This window comes from Nelumbo nucifera, chromosome 3 (assembly GCF_055504915.1).
Source record: "Nelumbo nucifera cultivar China Antique chromosome 3, China Antique-T2T, whole genome shotgun sequence".
In the NCBI taxonomy this organism is placed as follows: Eukaryota; Viridiplantae; Streptophyta; class Magnoliopsida; order Proteales; family Nelumbonaceae; genus Nelumbo; species Nelumbo nucifera.
The window spans coordinates 59,607,586-59,612,064 of record NC_142651.1 but is presented as its reverse complement, the minus strand read 5'-3'; the positions used below and the strand labels follow the sequence as shown (position 1 = coordinate 59,612,064).

Here is a 4,479-nt window from a genome sequence, read left to right as displayed (position 1 = left end):
CAACTAAAAGTGCTTGGAACTATGTTCATATCTCGAGGCCTCAAGTGGATTGGAATAGGAACAAAACTATTCCCTCAAAAATTTCTTTTTTTATTTGGAAATTATTGAAGGTGGGAGTTGAATTAGTGATGGCCGGAGGTGTTGAAGAACTTGGAGGGTGAAGGCTGTACATATCTATAGAGAAGCTAACCAGGTATAGACGCTCTGGCTAAAATGGGTTGAATTAGTAACTCAATGAATTTTCTACAATTCAGTAATTGATCTTCTATGCCATGTGCATAAACTTTTTGTTAGTGATGGAAGCGGAATTCCTTTTTTACGAGTTAAATGATTTAGGTGCATCAGACATTATTTATGAGTTGATGGCCCCTTTAAAGATTTTTTGAGGGGTAAGGCTTCTACGTCCCCCTCCTAGATTTATTTTTTAAACATTTAATAAAATCACAGTAGCCATCCGTCCAACGAGAGTAAATTTTGGGACTTGAAAAAAAAAAATATATATATATATATATATATATATATATATATATATAACTCTATTCACAACGGTGGCAATGGCGACAAAAACACAAAAAGGACAAGATAGTCTATGAGATAAGTTAAAAACAAAGCCTAATTGACTGTCGGTGACTTGACAAATAGTGAATCAAATGAACATTTACCAACTAATGTTTCCAGTGCCGTGAGTTTTGCGTACTTCCTCCTCTCTATTGGCAGTGGTGACTAGAGTGAAAGGTGATGAGCGGCATTTTTGTCACTCCACACCGTTACAGACATGTGGATGTTGTTGAAGGTACAGTGTTCAACTTAATAAGACAGCTCAACAGATTGGCACGTGGCAATCAACATCAGGTGCGTGGCTGAGCTGAGGCAAGCTCGGCCCTCTGACAACAACAGCTCGCCCTGAAACTGTTCCGTGCACTGCGACCACACAAACACCGCTACCGCGATTATAAAAATAGCTTGCTGAACCGTACGCCACAAGACCCGCAGGCGACTTATAACCGCCGCGCGAATGTAGCAACTAACAGTCCAACACACCTCAAACTGTGGAAACAGCTCCATAGAAGACTCAAAGGCGTTGCCTAGAGGTACCTGAACCTCAGATAACTATAAAAAGACCCCAGGACCACTCTAAAAGGTATGCGCACATAAGCTCTCATACTCTCTCACATACTCTCACTAAGACCTACTTACTGACTTAAGCATCGTAGTGTCTTCCTGGGTAAAACCTACCCAGGCACTCTGACCCTTCTTTCCTTACAGAACTTCCCAGCTCGAACTTACAGTTTACAGCTCGGTAATTCAACTTGGCATTACAGGACTGAACCCAATTCGAGCCACATCACAAGATACGAAGGAGTGAGCAGAACGTGCATCATCAAAAGGTTAGGCTGCGTTTGGAAACGATGCAAATATGTAGAGTGTAAAAAGGTTCATATAAATTGCAAAGTTAGGTTAGTTTTTCATTGACAAATTGGTCTTCGGCTGAGGAACTTAAGTCTGAAACTTTGGAATCCGAACACCACTCCCCTAGTTCTGAAGCCAAGGGGAGGAATGCCCGGTCGGAGCACAGTGCGGGTTCTTCGGTTGCAGGCCGAGGCATGTAAAGTTCATCGTCGAGTGCGTCGAGGGGGCCCAAGGGCTTGGTTGTTGGTAGTGCTCGGCATTTGCTTTAGTTCTGTGGTTCTAAGTCTGGTAAGATGTCTTCCTCGTCTTTCCATTCTTCCTCTTCTTCTTCTGATTCTTTTTCCAGTTCTAGTGCTTTTGATTATGAGTCTGAATCTAGGGCATTTGAGATGGTAAACTCAAGGAGATCCATCGAGGCCGAGGCTGGTCCGTCGAGCGTGGAGGTTGAACTTCTTGCGCGAGCTGGTAGTCGGTTCAGGACCACCCCTTGCAATTTGGCTCCCGGGGATATGGCTCGGATCTGAGCCTTGTACTGTATTCCCAAGGAGTTCGAGATGAGGTGCCCACAGAATGGAGAGAGGTCCACAGATGCTTGGCCGGATGAACTCTATGTATACGAGAAGAGCTTCAAGGTTGAACTGAGGTTTCCTTTGCACAAAGGGGTAGTCGGAGTGTTTGAATGGTACCGGGTGCTGCCGATACAGTTGATGCCGAACTCCTTTAGGTTTTTGCTCAACTTCATGTCCTACTGCTTTGTCCGTAACATTGAACTTACCCTGAGGATGGTGAGTTATCTCCTCCAGCTGAAGCATCACCAACAGGGTTATTCCTACTTCTCAACTAGGCGGAATATCAGGGTGTTGGTCGGGGCTCCATCCTTAGTGAAGCACTAGAAGAATGGATTTTTCTTTGTGTGCTATCCTGGGGGCCTGCCCCTTCCCAGCTACGCTACAGAAGCCGAAGACGAAGTTGTCGCAGCCCAAGTGGCACAGACTTACTAGGGAGGAGAGGTCGGCCATAAGTATGATTGGGGAGATCAACGTAATGACATACACATGTTCTGAGATGTTGATTCTTGTCGAGCTGGTGCGTGGGGAGGCCGGTCTGTCGTGTTGCTTTAGTTTATTTGTTGAATCTCTTTTCTGGGCTCAAGTTTGTTCTGACGGGCTTCGCTTTTTTGGTGCAGGTGTTGACATGGCAAGTGAGGAAGAGATTGTCTGCAGGATGATGGTCGGGCAGTAGAGGCGAACCCGAGTTGGTGCGCAGGCCTAACCCAGTTCTGAGGCCAATCCGCCGTGGTCTTCTGAGAGGGGGTCCCGGCAACTGAAGAGGGCTAGGCAACGGGGTGAAGACAACGACATTGTGGTAGTTGATCCGGAGGGTTATTGTTCTGCAGTCCCACCTTCTCCACAGGTGGACATTCCTGGGTGGAGTAGCTCAACCTGCCACACTGCAGTAGACTTTTTGTCCTCGAGACGGACGATGTACCCAAGCAGCTTCTCTACGGGATCATGACTATGGCCATCCAACAGGAGGCCATAGAGACAACAAGTGGCACCCTAGAGTGCTCGCTTCTTCGCCAAGCTACTGCAGTGAGTTCGCGCTTATACTTGGGTCTTTGTTTAGTCGAGGTTGATCGTACTAATGTGCACCTTCTTGTAGAATGCTTGCTTGGCAGTTGCTATGGTTGACCGTCTTCGACATCTACGCGTCTCTATGATGAAGAACATACCGAGCTTATGCGTTTGAGGGCTCAGTTGGCCGAGCTCCAAGCGATTGGTGAGTGGACTGCTAAGTTGAAAGCGAAGGTAACCGAGCTAAGGCGTTAGATCGAGGAATAGTCGAACATCATGCGCAACTTGAGGCAGTGCATTATTGAGTTGAATGTCGAGCGGGAGCAGTTGAAGATGGAAGCCACTACCTGGGCTATCGAGGAGTTCAAGACCTCGAAGGAATATCAACATACAATGGATGACTTTGCTATGAGCTCCTTCGAGGCTGGGTTTAACCACTTAAGGAGGAGGGCATTACGCCATTATCTCGACATCACCGAGGTTGCACAGGCTTGGGGCCCATATCATAATGTTTCCCCGACTACTAAGTATGATGCCTCCGAGGCATACGTGAAGAGGATGTTGATGGTGAAGTGATCGAAGAGGCAGCGGATCCTCCTGCCAAGGAATGAGGTGCTGTCTACTGGAGAATGTTGGCTCCACTCCTACTCTATTTTTACTATCGTTGTCGTGGTATCACTAGCGAGTTATCTTTTTTTTTTTTGTGTAAACGGCTCGGTTTGCCAAGCTTAAAGCTATGTACTAGTTTCAGCTATTTAATAGAAATATGCTTTTTGTTTCGAGCTTGTGTACTACGCTTTCTTTTCCTTATCTTTCCTTTGTTGTGGGCCTTGATCTCGCGACCAAGGTCATGTGTGGCCAAGATCTTTAGTCCCCGACTTCTGGCTAAGGTGTCATCCGAGCTTTCGTCTCTTAGAGGGATGCTCAGTTACCGATCTCGGGAGCTTTTTGGCTCTTTGAGGGCTAGTCGTTCTTCGGCTAGCTCTGATCTAAGTACGCATCAACGAGGGGTGTACAGAGTTTGATGACCGCTCTCAGGCCTTGGAAGGCGAGGGTGTTCTTCTTCGCTTTGGGCTCTAGTCGTTGGCAGCCAAGTTGCTTTACTTAGTCGGCTATGCGCTGTCGAGCTTTGCGTCATGGGCTCTGGCCATTGTGGTCAACCGAGTCAGTGTACATTGCGTGGTGCATGTTGTGAAGTGTGTTGTGTGTGCGGCTTGCATGGTGTGGTGTGTGTAAATGCGGTGTAGCATGGAGTGCGCATGCATGCTAAGCAACCAACTTGTAGATGAAAAAGGTTATTTATTAACATTGAATCACTGGTAATACATTCAAAGGTTCCCAGTATTCCAACTCCTCTGTATGGGCCTGTCATCGAGGTCTTCCAGCCTATAAGTATCGGGGCCAAGGATATTAGTGACCCTGTAAGGTTCTTCCCAATTGGTTTCAAGCTTGCCTTCTCCTGGGGTGGGCACTATGACTTTCCGGAGGACGAGAT

General features: G+C 46.8%; 1 long non-coding RNA gene across 1 annotated transcript; it reads left to right on the top strand.

Annotated features, from left to right (window-relative positions):
• Nucleotides 1-588: 588 nt before the first annotated feature.
• On the top strand, nt 589-3,728 carry LOC148801249 (uncharacterized). The gene is made up of 3 exons (XR_016084600.1): nt 589-2,496; nt 2,597-3,002; nt 3,073-3,728. It is a non-coding gene; the product is annotated as an uncharacterized LOC148801249 (long non-coding RNA).
• The last annotated feature ends 751 nt before the right edge of the window (nt 3,729-4,479 follow it).